At 41.3% G+C, this 22,570-nt stretch overlaps 1 protein-coding gene across 1 annotated transcript in view; it reads right to left on the reverse strand.

Annotated features, from left to right (window-relative positions):
• LOC122807146 (guanine nucleotide-binding protein G(i) subunit alpha-2-like) overlaps nucleotides 1–22,570 on the reverse strand; it is a 692,973-nt gene that overhangs the window by 499,116 nt on the left and 171,287 nt on the right. The window lies entirely within an intron of this gene.

The following is a 22,570-nucleotide window of genomic DNA, read 5'->3' on the forward strand; positions in this document are numbered from 1 at the left end:
TCTACCCATACATCCGGAGTTAACCTACTCAAAAATTCCCAGGAATCTTTGATTGAGGGACACAACTATAAACATGTTTAGTCCATTGGTCAATTGTGACTCCTATATTATACATTTTAGAGTAAGAACCAGCAATGATCGGTCTAAAAGGTGGGTTTTTCCAGAGATTTATGTATTTTTGGGATACCAAAAATATTAGCCATCCTTGGAAATTCAGTTCTTAAAAAATTGTAAACCTCATTAGAAATATGGTTATCCAGTAAGTACTCCTCAATTGCCAAATCTATCCTACGATACCCGATATTGATTTGGTACAATGAGACCTCTTCATAATTCCCTGATGTAAATAGGATGTCATGAATAACTCTGTTATAGTTTACTGTAAAAAATAACCACACCCCCCCTTTGTCCGGTTTCATTAACCTGATGTTTTTGTTAGTCACAATTTCATTTAAACAATTTCTCTCACTTGTTGTCAAATGGTCATCAAAAGATGGAATTGAGTGGCATTTTTTTGTGTATGTTATTATATAGTCTGTAAACATAATTACAGACCATTTTTTCATATAAAGCCACTTGGGGGTGAGATGTGGGTATGTAGGCACACTTCCTACATAGCCGGTTACTATTCTGTTGGTCACTATAGATATTACCTGGGTTATCCCTGAATTGTAAAGCCAAATTCATTCTACGACAGTAGAATTTAATCTCTTTAACCACATCTACTAAATTAAATTTGGTTGTAGGAATGAATTTCATTCCTTTGCTGAAAAGTGTAAAAAATTCATGTGAAACAAACAATTCAGAATAGTTGTAAACCTTGAATCCAGCAAAAGTAAGTACAAGTGGTGTCAACCCACCTCTTGTGTCTGCTTTGTTATAAACTGAATTGTCTTTTGCTATAACCACTGAATTTGACTCTAACAAGGAAAAAGAGTCTTGAACAATTAAAGTTGGAACACATGTGTTAGTGGCCCTTTCTTTTATCTCTATTGTCTTTTCCTGTATTGCTTGGGTGCAGGGTAAAATCTCCCCCCCTGAAAATTTGTGCTGTCATCTGTCCTGTCATTCCTGTTGACATTATCCCTGCCAATATTATAATCAGTCACACGTTTGTTGTCCCTCACTGTGTTAGTATGAGGCCAAACATATGCTCTTTGCTTCTTGTATAATTCTAAATCCCTAACTTCTTAAGCTTTCTATTGTATACACCTTTTGCTTTGTTGTCAGCGACATAAAATTGTTTACGATTCAAATCCTGCCATGTGTCAAAATTACTACTGTACGCAATCTCCTCATTCAACACTTCTACTTCGTTTAATAACATAGAAATTTTTTCGTCATTAAATTTCATCAATGTTTTGATGTAGTTAAAACCAAAATCAAACATATGATTAAATTCCTGAATAACCTCTTCTGTATAAGAAACACCTAGTGGCAGTTTAAAAAAAATCGCAACCCTTTCGGTACAATACCTAACTTTAAACATCTCTAAATATGCAGTCAATTCTTGTACTTTTTAGGACAAATAACTTTTTGCCCATTGAAAATATTTTATCCTTAATAGGCTCAAAATTGCCACTAGACATGTTCCTACAATTTCTGTCTCTATGTTCACCTTCAGAAAAGTTTATATTATTGGACCGTGGATGAATTTAGGCAAGGACTCCAAACTTCACATAGTACTACATAGTAGGATTACATTTATGCAGGTACATATGTATTTACATCTCATGTACATTTATGCAGCTATTTATGTAGTATATTTATTTCACTATTTCTTACTTTTTATTTATAAGTGTTTAGACTTGGTTAGGGGTTACTGAGATGCACACTCAATTTCTACATGATTTTTGGAAAAGTATTTTATTTATTCAACTTTTTAAATATTTTTAATATTTTTTAAAAGTATTTTTTAAAAGCATTTATCAATTTATTAACTTTTTGGCACCAAAATGACTTTATAAGGGTCAACTAATTGTTAATTAATGGTTCTGATGAAGTCTGATCGTAGTCAGATGAAAGCGCTTAACCTGACGATTTTTGGAGTGTTTTTTCTTTGGTAATAAATTCAATTTTAAATTATTGCATCGTGACAGTCATTCTGTGAATCGTGGTGTGGTGGTGATTGCCCTGTTCGAGCTGTGGATCTGGGTTATTGGCTATCTAGACAGAATGTCAATTGTCTATAGGCATCCAAAAGATCCAACATATATTCACCCTTATTTTGAAAGTTCGGAAAAAATACAGGGAGATTAATAGATTAATAGCATTGACTGACCCAAGCTTTGGTAAGGGAGAGTGATCAGTACATAAAATAACTCTTGTCTTTATGGAAAACAAGATAGGGAGGTTTAGAAGAAAGTGCCTGAAGTTCATAAATTCTTGGCCGAAGTAATGGCTACTAGAAAGGCTGTTTTCCAAGACAAGAATTTCAATTCAGCCTTAGCGGCAGGTTCAAGGGGGGTAAAAAGTCATGGCTTGCAGAGCTAACGTAACATCCCACAGAGGAGTAGGATCTTTGACAGGAGGTCGAGAAGGAAGGTAGCCTTGAGAAAGGCTTTGCAAAGTCTGGAAGAAGCCAAAGATGCATACTGAAAATAAGAAATGGCTGCTAAATGAATTTTAACAGTAGAGAAAATGCCCCCTGAATGAAAGACCAGCCAGAAAAATTCAAGACTGTCAAAATGTGCGTCACAGAAGCAGATCAATGTGATGCTGTTGGCCCCAAATAGAAAATCTTTTCCACTTACTTTTATAATTTTTTCAGGTAGAATTATGGGAAGAAATGATAATCTTCTGGACAGGGGAAGAAAGCCTGGATTGTCTAGCCATCAGCGGAATTGGAGAAACCATGCGGTTAGTCATTAACTGCGAAGATCTGGGTGAATTTGCTCCGATGGGTGAGACAGTAGGTCGCTATGTGTTTTCAGGTTCCATGGAGGGCAAATTAGGTGAGACCAAAGGAAGGTGAACCAAACTTCGAGGCCAAAAAGGGACAATGAGGATCACTTTGCTCTTCAACCCGTGTGCCTTCTGAAGGCATTTGGGAATTCAGGTGACGGGAGGAAAGGTATAAAGTAGACCAGGAGGCCAAGTATGGACTACAGCATCTCTTGGTAACTGCCCCTGTGGAGGGATCAGGGCAAATTACCTGGTGCACTTGTAAGGTGAGGCAAAAATGTAACAGCAGGGTTGATCGCATCTGAGGAAGATCTGGCTTGCCACGGACTGATTCAGGGACCATTTATGAGGTATCAGAAGAACCCTAAGCCTGTCTTCCAATATGTTGTATTCCCCTGGAATGCACGTCACAACTAGAAAGCAGCTGGTAGAGACAGCCCATTGCCATACTCTCACTGCTTCTCGACAAAGGGGTTAAGACTTAGTTCCACCTTACTTGTTGAGATACCACATAACAGACATGTTGGTCTGAAGTGCAATTGTCCCCAGAGGAAGAAGGGAGTGAAGAGCTCGCAAAGCTAGAAGGAACTGCCTTCATCTCTAGGATACGGAATTGCAGACTGGTCTCCTGAGGAGTCCATGCCTTGGACTGTACATCCCAGGTAATGCCCCCCCCTCCCCCCAAGCTGGGAGGCATCCATGGTCAACATGAAAATGGGAGTGGGTAGAATGAAAGGTTGACCCTGAGATACTTCTAGATCGTGAAGCCACCCCAGATGACAGTTCTTGCACAGCCAACACAGTTTCACAGGATGATTGAGGGGGTGACACAGAAGGAACCACTGGATCGAATGTCCACTGAAGCATTCTCATGTGTAAGCGAGCTGTTGGTAGTACAGTAATTGTTGCAGCCATAGAACTTAGAGCCTCGAGAACCAGACTTGCTGTAGGGACTGGTACTGCTAACATTTGTTTGATATGTGTCCGCAAAGAGAGAAACCTGTCTGGTGGAAGAAAAGCCAGGGTTTTGGTTGTGACCAAGTGGGCTCCTATAAAATCTATCATTTGCACAGGTTGCAATTGCAACTTCGAGGTGTATGCTGATCCCTGAGACAGGGGCTAGTTGTAAGAGAAAATCCCTGGCTGGGATCAGTACATGCCTGGTTGGTGCGACTAGGAGCCAGTCATCCAGGTAAGGAAACATGTGGAATCCATGGAGTCTGAGTTGAGCTGCGACCACTGCCATGCATTTGGCGAAAATCCTGTGTGTCTATGGTGAGACCAAATGGAAGCACATGGAATTGGTAGGGACTGACTCACTAGAGATCCCTTCTGGAGCATCTGTTCATTTTGATGAGACAGTACGCATCCTTCAGGTCTACCGAGCATATCCAACTGTCCTTCTGTAAAAAGGGAAGGATGGACTGAACCATGACCATCCTGAACTTTGTGTGTTGACCTGATTTGTTCAGGCAAGTTAGGTCCAGTATGGGCCTGAAGCCCCCAGTTTTCTTTGGAACTAAAAAGAATTGGAAGTAAATCCCTGATCTGTGCTGGTCTGAGGGGACCTCCTGGATAACTCTTTTAGCAACTATGTGATATCCAAAGTTGCTGCCTCCCTCTCACTGGGTGGGACATTGGAGAGGTGTTGTTTGGGCTTGGGGGAATTTAAAAAGGGAATGAAGTAACCTCTGGATATAACACAGTGCACCCATCTGTCATTCGTGCTGGCTAACCAGGCATCTAGGTGCAAGAATCATCTCCAGACTGCCTCCAAAGAGGGACAGTCAGACAACACCTCAGGGATGCTACAAGGATTTCTCCGAATGAGAATCCAGAGACCCCCTGATTCAGCAGATCCCCTCTACCCCGAGGGCTGTCTCTACCATTGTAATTATTCACCCCTCTGCCCCTGGGGGAAAAATCTCCCTGGGCATCCTGGAAAGGACCCTGGGATTTTCTGAACCACAACTTCTCCCTGCATTGATTCCTGGAGAAAAACCTTTGCAGGGTAGAGAAGTGGATCCCAACGGCAGACAGCGTCCTTCAGTCTTTCCCACTGCAGGAGTGTGCGTCACCTACAGGTGGTTCAAAAAGGGAGGAACCGTCCAAAGGAGGCAGTGACAAAGGATGCCTTAAAGGGTTCCACGAAATCACAGAGCTGCATCCAGGCATGGCACCAAATAGCAATGCTGTAACTGGCCACCCTAGAGGTGTCCCTCAACTGAATGAGAGAGGAGCTTCATGGACTGAAGAGTGGCCATACAGGAGGTAAAGGAAGTCCGATCCTCTGGCATCATGGACTCACAGCCAGAGCTAGAGAGCTCCTTAAGTAAGTCGTTCTGTAGCCTGCTAAAATGGGGAAGGGTACTTCAACACTCTAAGGGCAAAGGTGGAAGAAGCATAGACCCTTTTTCCGAATCTTTCCATAGCTGTAGACTCCCTGTGAGGGGGATGGAGAGTAGAGCTTTCTTGTGCAAGCTCTTTCTTGGTAGCCACCTCCATCACTATGGCATTTACTGGAACACCCTTTGTCCAGTGAGGTCTATCCCTGGGGGCACTAAGGATCTTGTCTGCTCTTTTTGGTATAGGTTCTGCAGGGTCTAGTTCCTTCCATACCCAAGCAGATACCAGGTCCAAATGACATGTCAGATGGAGATCTAGGGGACCCCTCCCCTTCAACTAAGCCTGTGCCCATAGTGAAAGATTCCTCTTGGAATCTACGTGCCTCCTTCGCAAAATACTGCACCATATTAAAATCTCTTTTCTTTCCCATGTCCATATTTCTTTAGATGTCTCCTGCTCCAGCCATTTCTCCTTATTTTGGGGACTCCTGTCCCATCATTCTGTGACTTGACCTGTGTTACACTTTCTACACTAAATCTTTCACTTCGCTGGCATTCCATAACTTCAACTTCTGTTTAACTTATACTTTACTAATCTTCTGTTCTACAATCTTCCTTTATGACATTTTTGTATTGTGAAACTTTCCATATCTGGGTGCCTTTGCCTGTATTTCTCTTCAAATATATTTGGAGCTGCTTTTTTGTAATGATTAGTTTGACTTTCTCCTTTGTATAAACATTATACTATATCAGATCTCCATTTCCTTCCCATGTCCATGTTTTTTTTTATTATACCTTTGAAAAACCTTCTGGTTTTGTTATTTACATTTCCACACATCCTCAGTTGCTTCTTTTTCCAAACAGCCCAAGGTTTCTTGGTCTATATAATGTTTTCCATGAATCTGTTGTATTAATGAACAGAAATTTGTATTTGAACCTTTTGACAGTTTTTCTTGGGCAAGTATTTTTCCTTCCCCTAATTTCTCAGTCTTTTTGAATATCTTCTATCTGGAAATTAAGGGCTTCTTGCATAACAGTAACAATTTCTTTCTTATTCTCAACAGTGTACTCTATCTTTACGGCTTTCGTTTTGCCTGTCAGTTTTTGTGGACTATCAGTTCCTTCTACAACAGGAGGGCCATGCACCCCCTGAGCCTGGCCTAATCCCATTGTAGGAATGTTTGTGTCTTGAGGATTCTACACTGCCATTTTTCCAGTCCTGGCAACAGTGTGCCTACTAGGATTGGGTACTTCTTTATACTTGGACTTGTGCACCCAGCTCTCTATTTTTTAACTTGCTCCTGTCCAGGACATATGCTAAATAAAAACATGCATCATTGACAAATAAAATTATCAATGTCATCTTGGTGAAATCTCTTAAAAATAGGGTCCACCTCATGAAGACTCACCAAGACTTGAGGAGGAATTCCGTTCCAGAAAAACTAGTCTCCTTTGCCTGCTGATTTTATCATCTCTCCATCCCAACTCCCTGAAAAAGCTGAATGCCAATGTGGAAGTCTGGGGGAGTGCCTTATGCTATAATGACCATGTGCTCTTCTCAGGAAATGGCAATATTGCTCAATTAACTTTGCAAAGTGATTCAGAGAATCCCTCTGCCAAGTTAATTTTTTCTCTAGGAAGAGAGCTTGAACACTGTCTTTTGACAGTGTATTTATCCATTCACTCCTATGAGAGTAGCTGCAGTACAGATTAGTATGGTGAAACCATTGGGAGTCTGTTTGCCTGCATGTGTTCAAGAATGTCGCTGAATTAAATGCGTGTCTCAGCATGTCTTGCTGGTCAGCTGCTTGCACTACAGGAGTTAGGTAGGGTATGCTGACTCGGTGAACAGATGCGAGCATGAGTGTGTGGGGTGTTGGAGCATGCATGTGGGAAAAACCATATGTGGAGGCTTGTGTGTATTATATATATATATATATATATATATATATATATATATATATATATATATAGATTGATGTATATCTATATCAGCTCCCCTTTTCCCCATTTTTCTACATGGGGTCAGGGTATCGTGTTAACTGTCACCAACTCACTTTATTCAGTGCCACACTCCTGCCTTCTTCAACACTGTCTGACTGTCGCAGATCTTCACACAATCCATTCACCTCTTTGCTGGACGTCCTCGCTTCCTCTTACCTTCTTCCTGTCTGTCCCAAATCTTCCTCACCAGATTGGCTTCTGCTTTTCTACAGATGTGCCCAAACCACTGTAATCTGTTCTCTTTAATCTTTCCTGCAATTGGAGCTACTTTGGCTTCTGCTCTTATGTCCTCATTTTTTCATCTGTCCCACAGTGTGCATCCTACCACTTTTCTCAGGCACTTCATTTCCATCAACCTCTAGCTTCTTCACCTGTTCTGCCTTTACTGCCCAGGTTTCTGTACCATACTGTAGTACTAGTCACACCACTGTCTTGTACACCTTACTTTTCAGCTTTTTTGGCTTTCTTCTGTCAGACTACACTTGATACTCTATGCCAGTTGGCTGCAGCCCCTAGGACTCTAGCTTTGACCTCTTCATTCAGACTACCCTTCTCAACTACCCCTCCCACATACCTGAAGCTTCTTATTTCCCCAATTTGCTGCCATTACCACAGTTTTATCTGTGCTTAGTTTCATCCCATGTGCCTTTAGATTTGCATTCCATTCTCCCATCCTTTGCTGAAGTTCTAGCTTAGTCTGCCTGTACTGCCACATTGTCTGCATACAGCAGCTTTGTTGACAACCTGTTTGCTAATGTAATCCATCACCAGTATGAACAGCCAGCTCAGAGCTGAACCCTGATGTATACCCACTCCCAATGGGAACCCCTCTGTGAGCCTGAACACTGTTCGTACTTGAGTCATTGGGTCCTTGTACATAGCCTGCACTAATTCTACCAATGTTTCTGGGACTTCAAACAACCACAGTACTGCCCAGATCAGCTTTCTTGGGATCTTGTCATATGCTTTCTCCAAGTCTAGGAATGCCCAGTTGGACTTTCTCCTCATCTCTAGCTTTTCTCAAGTATCTGTCTTAATGCAAACATCAGGTCAATTGTGCTGTATCCTGATCTGAATCCAAACTGCTCATCTCCCATCTTACATTCTACTACTCTGCATATCTGTTTATCAAGCACCATTTCCCGAACTTTCATGCAATGTGATGAGTTTGAAGCCTCTGTACTGCCCATAGTTGTGGATGTCCCCTTTGTTCTTGTACACTGGCATGAGTATGCTTATTCTCCAGTCATCTCGGATATGCCTTTCTCTCCACACTGCTATTAGTATCCTCAGGAGCCATTTCTCCCCATCTCACCTAACATCTTCATCATATCTGCTGTGACCTTATCTGAGCCTGCTGCTTTTCCTGACGTCATCTTCTTTGGTACTGTTCTTACTTCTTCTAGGGTGGGCTCGCCTTCTCTCATTGTAGGCTGTTTCTGGGGCAGTACAGCTTCCGTGGGGTATTCTTCATTCAGAAGCTGCTGGACATGCTCCTTCCATCTATCTTTGATGCCCTCTGGACTGGTGCGAAGGTTGTTGCTGGCATCCCTTATGAAGGGTGTCTATCTTCTTTATCTTTCTGTCTTTGCTTTGCAACCTGATATAGTTTCTTTTTGCCCCTTACTGAGTCACTTTCCAGAAGTTGGGAGAGTGCCTCCGATGCCCTAGTCTTTGCTATTGCGACTTTTCTTAGCTTATTAGCCAACCAGTAGTCCCTCCTAGCCTGGTCAGTTTTTTCTGTCTCCCACTTCTTGAACTCATTTCTTTTGATGACTTCCTGGACGTCTGCATTCCCCCCACCAGATTTCCTTATGTACCTTATTTCCATACCTGGCTCGGCCACATCTTTTCTGTTTTCATAACACATGCTGTTTTTAGGTGCTGCCATTCTTCAACTTCACCTACTTCCTCCTCTTCTTGGGGTGGTAGAGCCATGAGTAATTTCTTGAACTGTTGTACTTTCTCTTCTGTCAACTTCCAGGTCTTCAGCCTGGTCTCTGTTGACCTTACAGCCTTCTCTGACCACTGCTTGCAGCCGACTGTGGCAACCAGTGGTTTGTGCTGTGGGCTGTTTCACTGGGGATGACTTTGCAATCATGGATTCTACCCTGGTGCCTTTTCCTTACTAGGAGGAAGTCTACGGGAGTTGCACGTTGACTACTCTTGTATGTGATCTTGTGACTGTCTCTTTCTGAACTATGTGTTGGCTACTATCACGCCATTTGCCAGACAGAAATCTAGTATGGCTTCTCCTTTATTCCTGTTGCCCCGCCCATGTGGGCCCAGGCAGTCCTCATAGCCTGTTCTGTCTGTCCCGATATGTGCATTCAAGTCACCCATTATCAACACCAATTCATGTTGTCCTGCTTTATCTAGTAGGTCCTGCAACTGCTGTCTGCATGCACTCTTTTCCTATCACAACCCTGCTGTGGGGCAAAGGCTGAGATTATGAATACTGCCCTATCATTACACTGGAGTCTGACTGCCATGAGTCTGTCATTAATTTGATGATATCCCTTACTGCCTTCTGAAGCCTCTCTCTCACCACAATTCTTAAACCATTTCTAGCCTGCCCTCCACCTGAGTAGTACACTCTGGATTCCAAGCCAAGTGGCTTTGCTGCACTGCCCTTCCATCTCATCTCTTGGATACATAGGCCATCCAGCCTCCTCTGCATCATCATGTCATCCACTTCCAAGCTGCATCCTGGCAGAGAACCTACATTAAGCGTAGCAATTCTCAGTTCATGTTTGGCAGGTTGATTGGTTTTATGTCTAGCTTTCGCTCAACAGAGCTATCCCAAGTAACCCAGGTGGGTCAACTACACACCGGCCAGCCAGTAGCTTACTAACCCAAGGATGCTGGGCTTTACGGCGGGCACACACTGGCCAATAGGGGCACATATACCCCTCCCACCATTAGCATGGGTCCCTGGCGTGGGTCAGAGTAGGCCGGGTCCTCAACCCACTTATCACCGGTAACTACCCATACCCATTTTTGGTGAGTCAACATGACCGAATCACCTAGAGTCATATTTTACACTGTCAAGTGGCTAGCCCTGCCACGGCACACAGTCGGTGATCCATGTTCTCCTATCTTGAGGATACTGTGCACCACAGTAGATGCCCAAAGCGGTTGGTCTATACAACTCTTCCCCCCTACAGGGCACCATGTAGAGTCTGTGCTGCCCACAGCTCCATTCATTGGTGAGTTTGAGACTGAAACACTCTGCACGTTTTTTCGGACATGGATGAAACCCCACGGAGACAAAGGGAGAACATGCAAACTCCAAATAGGCATTGGTTGGAGGTAAAGATCGACCCTTGTGCATATACACACACACACACACACACACACACACACACACACAGATAATGCTTATGGTACAGTGTTGCATGAGATGGGTAGGAGAAAAACCCACAGTACTTGATTTAGGGTCACAGTAGTGAGCAGCTAACGAGATGACTCTGTACAACTTTACCATGTTGCAATATTTTTTCTCTTTTGTACTAATTGATGAACTTGTGTTGACCAATTAACACAGGCAGAAGTATCTCTGAATCCTTGCCACAGAGTTTCAAAAGATGACTGCATGAAAAAGGCCCCATTACAATCAGTCGTAAATGAATGTTGAAGAAGGTAAGAGACAGTGGCTATGAATCACGAGTAGGGACAACAAATGGCTAGATAATCAAACCCAATGTAAAAATGTGAAAAAGGGGTGATGCTGATTTATGATTTTATATATACATTTTTATATACACATGCACAGATTTACACATGTACACAATATATGCTCTGTACTGTATTACAACTATCTCTACTGCACTCTGACATTGCTATGCAGCTGTATATTAATGTGACCGATTTTTAAAAATTGATCTACCCTGAATCTGCATTGTATGTGTAACTGTGACAAATTAATGCAGTTGTAAATTTGTAGGATTATCTACTGCTTCGCTACTATACGGTAATAATCTTAGTCTGTATTATTTTATCCTACTAGGAAAATTAAATGTAAATGTTTTCTTTTTGTTGAAATTTGTCTTTTTCAGGATGATATATGGAGATTTTCTCCTCAGGCCTCCACTGAAGAGAGGTGTGCTTTTGTTGACCCCATAGGTCTATCCAGGTAAACATATTTAAATAAATAAAAAGAGTAACTAAGTGTGTGCATTTTTATTGCAGTAGGGATTAAAGATTCACAGAAAAGCATCCTGAAATTTTTCTGAAGCTGGATGTCATGCAGTTTATATAATTTGACCATAAAGAACAACACTGCAGTGGAGTGCCATCCCAATCCACAACTCCTTTCCCCATTTTTGCACAAGGGGTTGAGGTGTCACTAACAGTGACATCTACAACCAAGATTCACACCATCAGGTGGCCAGCCCTGCCACACCATGATAAAAATCATCAAATTTAATACTTCACAGCCATAGCGATGCACTAAAGGTTTAACCACTACAGACTAGTACAAGTTTTCTTTTTTCAGTGACACTGTTGCAAAGTCATTCCTGAAAAGTTAGTTACATGCTCACAGTGAAACGACATTTGACACTGTATCCACTCACGGCTGTCACAGTTTGTACAAGCCTTAATACAATGTTCTCATGTTCTCCAAGCTTGGTTTAAAAACAATAAAATGTTGCAAGACACTGCACATGCGGAAAGGTGACTAACTACACAAAGTAATTTGCATCACTAACCATCTGAATAACTTTGTTTTTACATTCAAGTTTTTCAGCACAAAACTGTCTTGTAATGCATTCTGAGTTTATCAAACCTGGGTTTACAATTGGAGTAAGGAAATGTTTGTAATATTCAACACTTCTGCTTAATACTGCACATACCAACAATCATGTAAAACACACGGATAGTCAGGAAGAGGGAAAAGATCACGCACAGACAGTGGGCAGACAGGAATGAAGCATTTACACATTAAAATAAGTAAACTACACAATAGGTTCACAGGTGAATACTAGGCTCACAGCCCTGAAGGGCCATTTTAACCCAAGCCTATAACCGGAGGTCAAAATCAAACCCTGTACTTTGTGTCTATGAGGTGAAGATCTTAACCATTATTCCAAACCCACCAAAAATAAATGAGACCTGTTGTACGTCTGTTATTAACTCACAGTCTGCTTTGGAATCTAGTACGATTATTGCATTGCCATGCAGCAAGAGGTTTCTTGCTTCGGTCACTTTTTTGGCAACTATTTTTTCTTTTCGCTAGGTTTTTCATTGTACAAACTTTTAGGCTGAGGAGTTTATACCTCTCAGTTGTTCCGATTTTTATATACTATCTAGATGTTTTGGTCTGTTCCCAAAATTTGTGGATTTCTAATAAATTACTGAAGACTGACGTCACTAAGTTCTCATTTAAGTTTCAGAATTCATATCCCCCAGAAAATGTATACACCAACACAAACCCTGTTAATTCAGCAACATTCTAAATTTATAACAGTAATATTTAAAATATGTCCCTATTTTGGGGCCTTGCCCTCCCCCCCAATTATTTGGTGCTTTGCTCAGATTTCTTGTGCCAAGAAACTGGGAGGTATATAGGAGTTTTATTTACAACAAAATACAGGTTCAGAATATCTAGCATTCTGATATACACAGACCTGTAACATGCTCCACAGATACTGAGAAATATTTAGGTCATTTTGAATAAAATTTGTCCTTCAAGAGCTGAAAGTGAAGCTGCAGAGCAGATAAAAGCACACAGATTGACTACCAAATGAAAGTGGGGAGGGTGCAAACAATGGAGAGCAAGTAGGAAGGAATACGAGGTGCAATTGTAAGAACGAAAAACAGACTTGATGGAAAAATGGTGAGTCACATTAAAGAGCATTCATTCTGCATTCAGAGGTCAAACAAAGAAAAACAATGAAAAAAGAAAAATGGAAGGTACATTCAGGTGCTTATATTTTTAATGTAATTATCCAGTTGGGCAAACCTTTTCTTCAGTGAAGGTTATGGAGAAATTGCTGGTCCTTTTCCCATGTTAGTGCTGGCCTCTGAGTTAGTTGCATCAAGAGCGTGTGGGGACAAAGCCTGCTTCACATGAGAGGTTGGGGATGGCACAGCTCTCCTCTGCAGAAAAACAGACTTGTTCAAGATGCACTTACCCATAACAGTAGATGTTTCTATTTCTAAGTATGCAGTACCTTTTGGCTATATAGACTGATAGTCTGCCAAAGGGAACGACCGGGCAGCTTCAGAAAGCTCGGCCCCTCCTCCACATCTTCAATTGGACTGCTGACTGGCTAGTCTCAAGGAGAGAAATCAGCAGTCAGATTAAAAATTTCTTCAGAAATTTCATGCTGATAGAGAGAGAAAGTGAAGAGCCTCACATTCCAGAACAAAAAATGTAAAGCAGAAACGCAAGGAAACCTATTTTATATCCAAACTACAACTACTGTATGTGCAAGAGTAGAAGAAAGGAGAGTAGGTGCTGCTACTGCAGCAATGATAAACTCAAACATCTACTGTTACAGGTAAATACAACATACACAACTGTAATGTTCATCATTCTCACTGTTGTAATAGCCTTTAGACTGTATGTCTGATTACCAAGCCCTATAAAACCTGGGAGGGAGAAGGATACACATCCAGGAGCCCCCTGGAGAATGGTCCTAGCAAAGTTTTCCCTGGACTTTAAAAATGTATTCAGTTTGTAACCTTTTGTAAATGTATACATAGAGGAACAGGAATGCTTCTAGGCTTCATCTCTATCCAGTATGGCCACAAAGGCAAGGCTTTAGTAGAATGTGCCTCGATACTTACCTGGAATTAATTTGCCATGGCAGAAATAAGAAAAAGCAATATGTGAGGACAACCAGCTGGAAAATTTCCATTTCAATACATTCCTTTTTTGTCTCTTGACTAGAATAAAATGGCTGATCAGCTTTTCTGAATGACTTGGTTCTGTCACAACAGCATGCTGCCTATGCACGCCCAGAGTATGCAAAATTCTCTCTCCCTGGTTTTTAGGTTCAGGGTAGAAAAACGGGATATTGATGGTTTGATTTAAAGTAAACTCAAACAAGTTTGGGCGTAAAAGATGGGTTTGTTTTTAATGTGACCCTATCTCTGTGAAATATGATGAACCATTCAACCCTCATATGAGCTTGCAACTGACATACTCTTCTTGCAATGTCAAGAGCAATGATGACAACAGCTCTCCATGTCAAGAATCTTAAATCAGCTTGATCAGCGGGTTCAAAAGGCGAGTCAATTTCTCCAGCAAAAAGGGGAGATCCCAAGGAGGAGCAACCTGGTTACAAGGAGGTCTTGTATGTAAAACTCATTTCAGAAAATTTTACCACAGAGAACTCAGAGGAGGATACATGGGCAGAAATGCTGAATGACCACATGATGAACCATTACAGACAATAAGAGACCTAGGAGACTAAACTTGTACAAATATTTGAGTACCCCTGGTAAAAAAATCCCTCATCACTGGCTAAGCACCAACTGGAAAATTACTTCCACTTACCAATACAACACTTTCTATTTGCAGATTTTCTTGCCTTCTTTTTCTTGCCTTCTTTAGTATCTGCTGCATGTACTCATGAAATAAGTGCCTAAAAGGTATTAGAATTGAATCATCTGGCCAGTCAGGTAAAGTTGACAGATAGGCGAGTCAATCTAGTCTGTGAGGAAACTTGTGTTAATTGCCCTTGGCCAATTCCATAAGAAGGGAGAAATGTTGCCTGGGCCAAAAGGGACTAACCATAAAGATTTTTCTGAATCTGCAGAATTACCCTGGATATAAGTGGAAACCGAGAAAAAGCATAAAGGAACAGTCCCATCTAAGGCAATGCACATTTCCCAGGGATGCCTACAAAGACATCTGTTGCAAAATTTACTGTGCTTTAAAAGAAGGCAAACAGACCTATTTGAGGTATTCCTTACAACTGGATTCATTCCTGGAAGACCCCCTAATTCAATCTCCATTTAAGTGGGTAGGTCCTGGTTCTCCTCATCAGATTGTCCTCCACTAAAATTTGCTTAGAGTGTAAGCAAAATACTTGAGAGAGTTGTACAGTGTTGCAGAGCCAACTCCCAAGCCATCATAGCAAGCCTGCAAAAGGGGTAAAAGGGAACAACAGCTGGAGCCCCGCCCCCCTGTTCACATACCACATCATTGTATTATTGTCTACAATTACCTGGAATGGTCCAGGATGCATAGGTCAGGAAGAGATTCTAAAAGCATGGATCACAGCCAACATCTCTGACAATTATGCATTTGGTTTGTCTGAACTGCCCACAGGCCTCACACTTTTACCCCCATAGAAACTGCTTCCTTAGCAAGAATAGAGAAACATTTTACTGCACCCACCAATGCAGTTCTTTCTTGATAAAGCCCAAAACTGGAAGCTGAAAATTCCAGAGGATGAGAAAGTTGGGTCCACATTTTTTTTAAACCATTCAATTTCTTTCATGTATACCCAGGCAAGAGGAATCATGAGAATCAATGAAGCCATGAACCCTAGAATCTTGAGATATTCTCTTGCTTAAGTTTCAGACTGGCTTTAGAAGATCGGGAAAGTTCCCAGACACATTCATCTTCCCTGTACTAGGAATGCCTTTGATGAGATGCATACAAAAGTTAGTCTAAAAGCAAAATCCTATGTGATGGAGTGAAGCAGGATTTCTGAACATTTAACTTGAAGCTCAGACTGGTAAGGAGTACAAAAACCAAAGTTAAGACTCCTGACAACTGGCAAAGGACTCAGCAAAAAATCGGTATGTCATACAAACAATGAAAAATGTGAACGCCTTGCAATTTGCAATGAGCTATCCCTGGAGCTAGACATTTTGTAAACACCCAACAGAGAATTGATTGCATGAACCAGACACAGAATCGGAGATATTTCCTGAAGCCTGTGGCTATGAAAATGTGATAAGCATCTATTACGTCTAATGTTACCATACAGCCCAAAGAGGGATGACTGGTAAGGAATCTGAAGGTTCAAGCAGTCTTGGTACTTTCTCAAAAAAAGTTGAGAAAAGAAAGATCTAAAACTGGTGTCTAGTGAAGATTGTTCTGTGAAACGAACATTCTGGAGTAAAAGCCTTCCACCCTTTGGTCTAAAGGCACTGATAGTATGACTACTAGGTTAAGCATGTGTGGACGAACCAAAGGAAAAAACTTAGAAAGATGTGTAGGAATTCTCCTGAAAGGAAGTATGTGTATCCAATGCAAATGTAACCGTCCTAAACCAGTACCAATACCAAAGAGTCTGAAACTATCTTCTTTTATCAAGGGGGAAAGATTGAGAGCCAATCTACTGGACAGACTAATATGGACAGACAGGAGGGAGGGACATGGGTGCTGGCATAGTCTTTCTAAAACAGTCTTGTCATTTATTTTCTGAATGAATCCTCCTCTTTTTTTTTTTTTATTGGTCCCCTTCTGACATTTTATCCCCTCTGTTTGCAAGAAGATGGCAAGGATTGCTTTTTTTTTTTTTAAAGCACAAGGCTTGCAATATCTACAATATGGGGCTTAAAAAATCTTATAATTTCCTGAATTAATTTCCCTCTATCAACAAACTGAGAACCAGAGTAGTACCATGGCCAAACAAAACCTCCTAGTCTAAAGTAGAGTTTAAGATCTCAGACTACCTCATCAAAAAACTTACCCAGGCACAGCTTGTCAAACAGTAGCAGTAGTAGTAGTAATAGTGGCCCTACACAAAGTATTTGTACAATCATACACACTCTTCAAAGCATGTTTAGACACCTAAAACAAGACGGAAATTGCAGGATTCAGGCAGGACCTACCCTCTAAAGGAAACATGGCAGAACAATCTCAAGTTGTCAAAACACCTGTGAAAATAAACTGGAAGAAGGAAATTCTGTTAGGAAATCTGTCCAACAGCTTACCTTCTTGTCTGCAGGGGAAGGTTTGGTTTTAATAAGTGTTCTGATGGTTTTGGGTGACTGAAGGCTGAGGGTCATGGGTTGGAGCAGAAAACATTTAACACATCCTCCATGGCTGGCATAACAGGAGGAAGGTGTGTATGCAACATATCACATCACTTATTTCAGGGGTAACATCCACTTGTTCCTGCAAAACAAATCATTTATCCTAGAATTAGTCTTAGAAAAGGAAAACTCCCCTGATGGAGAGGGCAAGCTTTCCTCTGAATCAGTCTTGAGCTTGAGAATATGGTAAAGTCCTGTCTCTATGTCAGAATCCTCTGACATATTTTTCTTAGGAATATATTGATCTAGCAAGTCTTCTGGTGTAGATATCTGTTCTCCAGAACAGGATGCCTGCAATCAAATACTATTAAGGTAAGAAAATCATTCCTATGAACAGAGAAAATGTCTTAATACGCAATGTCTGACTTTTTTTCCCCTTTGGGACATTCCTGGAAGATTATCTGAGAGATGGCACTTCATCCTTGCCAAGAGGTCTTCAACCCGTGCCCCCCCCCCCCCCCCACACACACACTTGAAAAAGAACCTTCTGGAAAAGCAACAAGACACAAAGATGGTTCTCCCATGCATGGATTGGACACTGGAACAGCCGCAGAGGATGTGGCTTGTACCAGGTCCATGGTGGCAGAAAGGATTACAACAGAAGAACCCAAAGAGTGGTCTGAGGAACATTAAATTGTCAATCACCAGCTGAGGCACTGTCTAAGCCAGTAGTGTAGTCAAAGGCTCCTATTCAGTTTTTATTTCTTCTTTTTAGGTACCGTGGAAGAAGAAACAAGACCAGTGTAAGAATCTATGCTGTAGCCACAGAAGAAGCCTAATTGCCAGGTCAGTGCTGCTGGGAAGAACAGGCCAAAAAGTCATGTCAGACAACTGTTTACAAGCCACACACACTTCACCACACAGTCCTTCAAAACCACAAGTAGTACACAAAAACCTGTCAAAACTCTGAAGTCCCTTTCACAGAAAGTGCACTGAGTGAAAACAAAAGAAGGTAAGCTGTCACGAAGTGTACACAAGCAAACATAAAAACACAGTTCCATCCATGAAATACACACCTTCAACCAAAATCTCTCAAACAGTAAAATAATGAAGGCAATTTGTTGCTAAGTGTACACAAGCACAAGAACACCCACACAACATTTTAAGCATATAAACACACTTCTTAATCTTTAAATCCTTAAACTTTAGATAAAATGTCTCAAAAGCCATGCATTTTCTCAAAGAAACAGCACCAGTGCTCAGTAATAAGCCAATTCTAAAATTCAGTTTCTGACCAGAACCTTCTAATATTAATAAAAATTGCTCTTATTCATCAGAAAATAAAAAATACATCAAAATATTTAAAAAGGCAATATCTTCTGTATTGACGGGCTCTCCTATGGGAACTTAACTGCCATAAATTAAACCTGTTAATTATTGCTCCTGTGAAGCCTCTGTGCTGGAAAGTACTGAAGATGTCGACACTCTGACAGCCTAGCCTCTTGGAGGGAAACCAACCAATCCAGCAGTCTAGGTGTTTGAGGGAGCCAGAGTTTTTTTGAAGACTGGTCAGCTGTAACTTGGGCAGGATACAACCCAATTAGCCAAAGGATTTTGCAGCAATGAGAATGATTTACATTATGTTATTACAGTTTGTTTTCCTTTCTATTGTTTGTAAACCAATGTTCCAGATCAAAATGAGACCTAAAACATATGTTTAAACAATATGTGCAGACTCAGATTAAATTCACCAGAGAAAGGACATCACAGACGCTCCTTGAAGGAGTCTGGATAGTTCGCCTTTCCTCCTACAAAAAACTAAAACTAAAATAGGGGGGAAAAGGAGCACAGCGCACTCTTCCTCATCTCTAGAAATCTCTCCTCCTTAAGGAGCTGTTCCAAACTATTTACTGTTTAGAGCCACAACTTCGACCTCTCTACTAATGTCCATAAAGAGTTATACTTCTCTGTGTTTATACCACAAGAAACAGCCATTTGAGGAACCAAAGTGTGTGCCCAAGAAGCACAACGTTTCTTCAATGTGCTGATCAAGACCTCCCATAATGGTGCACCTAAAAATTTTCCCTACCCTCCAAATAACTGTGACAATAAACTTTGAATGTTTGAATATTTTGTACACATTAGACTGTAGTTTTAACACGTGCAATTACATATGTAATGTCTGTACCTTCATCAAGCTTGACAAAGGATCAACTGGTTCAGTCCACTAATCTGCAAATAAGTAAATTACAAATACAAATAAAATGGCTTACTGTTTTGGACAGTACCACTTACAGATTTTACCTTACTGGCATAAAACTGGCTGTATGGTCTCAGTCCCACTCCTACCCAACAACTAAGGTGTGATGCCCATTACTGTGACAAGATTCACCCAATTCTATAATTGCTTGACATTGCCCTAGTTTATGCGATCTCCATCTGAAAACTGACATCACAAAAATTAACACATCTTACAGTTTACTCCATTAAAGATGCCATTTCCACTGCTGCTCAAATAATGGTTCACCAAAGAAATGGACAAAAGGTAAATGGTACACACCACATATCTCAACCTGGCCAAGATTTTGACACTATACCCTACTCAGGCATAATAGAAGAGCTTACTAAACTAGGAATAAACCTCTGATGTGACCTCCATAAAAAGGCCACTTACCAGTGGAGTCCCCCCCGTCCCCCCAGAGTTTGATGCTGGAACCCCCTCTGTTTGGCATCTACTTCCCATAACTAAAAGCCAACACCAAAGGGCTCTGGCTAAGTCTGCAAATGATTGCAAGCTAGAAGTAATGGTCTAATTCCCAAAAGACTCAGACATCCTACAGGAAGGCTTGTCCCAAACAAATAAATGGTGCCAGGCTCATGGACTACAGCTAAATGCAAAAAAATGCAATATCCTATCCTTTGCAAAGTCAACTCCCTGGAGAACTATACCACCCCCCCAAGAGCTGACCCAGTAGTTTGGATTTTGACCAGCATATGTCTACTGTGGTAAAGAAGTCCTACTATATTGTGCAGCTAACAAACAAGGTGATTGCGTCTAGACCTTGGGTTGCCATTGTCCTCAGTTACTCAGCCCTCATCATATCAGACTATAAATGTCCCTTTCTGGCATGTATCTGCCTAGGCACATGCAGCAAATGGGATGCCCACAGAGACACCTCACAAAAAAGATACAAGGTCTAAACAATACGTCCAACATGGACTGCCTCAAAGCCCCATCACTACATTCAGTCTCTTACAGACTGAAAACTGACCTGTATGTCCAGCATTCAAGGCATCCTCGCCAGCAATTACTGATGGCCTTACTTTACACTTGCAAGTTAAATGGCACCAGAAGTGCAAAACAGGTTTAGGTCCCTGGATCAAGAATCATTAACAGAACTGTTTAGAGGGACAGAACCATCTCAGAGACAATACTGTTGCTCTGGAATAGATTCCCCAGTTATGCAAAATAAAGCTCATCCATGACCACATTCAAGTGCAACTTGGACCAATGGATGGGAAACAACACTTTTACCCCAACACATCCTCCTCATCTGCTAATGAACAGAGGCATCTCCTAAATACTTTATCAGAATTCATGGGTCCGTTCCAAATAATAAATAATGCATTGATTTAGTAATTGCACTTGCGAACTGCTTTTGCTTCGGGCACCGCACGGCAAGAAAGACTGAAGAAAATGGCATCGGCTGCATCGTTTATACCCCTGGCACACTGACGTCAGGGAGGAGGCGACAGCAACCGACGCCGAATCAGGACTTTGGAATTCAGGCCGACTGCGGGTAGCCTGCCAGCAGGATAACCCAATTGTAATGACTGCAACAGTGAAACACGATTAACATCTACAATTGGATAGGTTAATGTTAAGCACCGAATGGGATAATTGGCTAGGCTTAAAATGGCCTGAAAGGTAAGTTAGCCTAGTACTGACCTAAGAACTAGAAATGTACCTATAACTATCTTTTCTAGCACCAGTGCAACTTTTATATGCTGCCGGTACAGTCTGCACTTTCTTTGTGCGACTGAGCCTCTTCATAAATGCTAGTCTGACATATCCTAAATAACCACTCAGCTAAATAAATATATAAATTAATCTAAGTTTGATGATTAGCTGCGTGGAATACCTTTACACAGTTCGATATGATGTTAATGCTGGAGTTTTCACTCCCCCCTTTAAGCAAACTAACCTTCTGTGTGTATTTGAAGCCTTCTGAAATGGTTACCTCCAAATCACAGTTTATATTACATTGTACTGCTCATAGTCTGAAGCTGTTCTTGACATCTGCTTGACTTTTTGCATATTACTTTTGTCAGCCCAAGTTTTTTTCTTCATCTCACCAATGTCTCTCCAGTTCACATCTTCCTGTTTTGTGTTAAAAAGCCTCAACTTACAACATCCAAATAAATTCAATACTATCTTCATTCTCCACTTTACCTGTTGTACTACCTTGCAATTCTCAAATGAATATATTCATTAACACTCTAAATGTACTCCAATACAAACTTGCATCAAAGCTTCACAACTGCTGAATCCTTCCAGACTTCTATTAGAAGCTACTGAAAAATAAACATACTACTTGTGCCTTTACAGCAGTATGAGAAAGTCCATATCAATAAACCTGTCAAGTTTTCCATCCACTTCAGACAATGGATCTTTAAGGAGAAGCTCTGTATCTTAAAGCTACAATAAAATAAGGTCATTCTCTTAAAGAAGGCAACAGTGTATCATATTTCACTGAAAGAAATGGACAGTATACCTAAAAGGAGATGGCTAATGCAGATTTGAGTCTTGTGAAATACAAAAAACAACTCAGTGCTACTTAGCTGAAAATACTGCAACAAGCTTCCCACAGAGAAGACCACACTTAAATACATGAGTGCACTACAGCCAGGCTTTTTCATTTGGAGGAATGAAGACCTGAATGTAACCTAGAAGTACAGTGTTTATCTAGCAGCATGAGTGCTGGAGGGACCAGGAGGTGACGATGAACTTCTGCAGCCAACACCAGCTTATCCATTCTGGAGGGAGGGAAGCAGATATGCATGCCACTTTAGGGAAACACACAAATGGATGGGCGATTACTTGTATAGTCTGGACATGCCATGCCAGTAAAAGCAATGAGTTTTCCAGAGTGTCAGGGGTGCAAACGGATGGGGAAGCAGCAAGCCGTTTACTGAGGAGGGGTTACATCTGGAAGAGAACTGCTATTGGACCAGCATCTGGCCCGTTCCCTCACATTAGGCTTTCACTTTCCACGGGAACATACGAGTTGACAAGTGTCGCCACATGGGATGGAATGCAACCAGTCTAGGGATGCTTGTCTCTCTTCTGGAAGGAACAAATGAGACGATGG

The sequence above is a fragment of the Protopterus annectens genome, chromosome 7.part0, assembly GCF_019279795.1.
Source record: "Protopterus annectens isolate FY-2018-M chromosome 7.part0, PAN1.0, whole genome shotgun sequence".
Classification (NCBI taxonomy): domain Eukaryota; kingdom Metazoa; phylum Chordata; order Ceratodontiformes; family Protopteridae; genus Protopterus; species Protopterus annectens.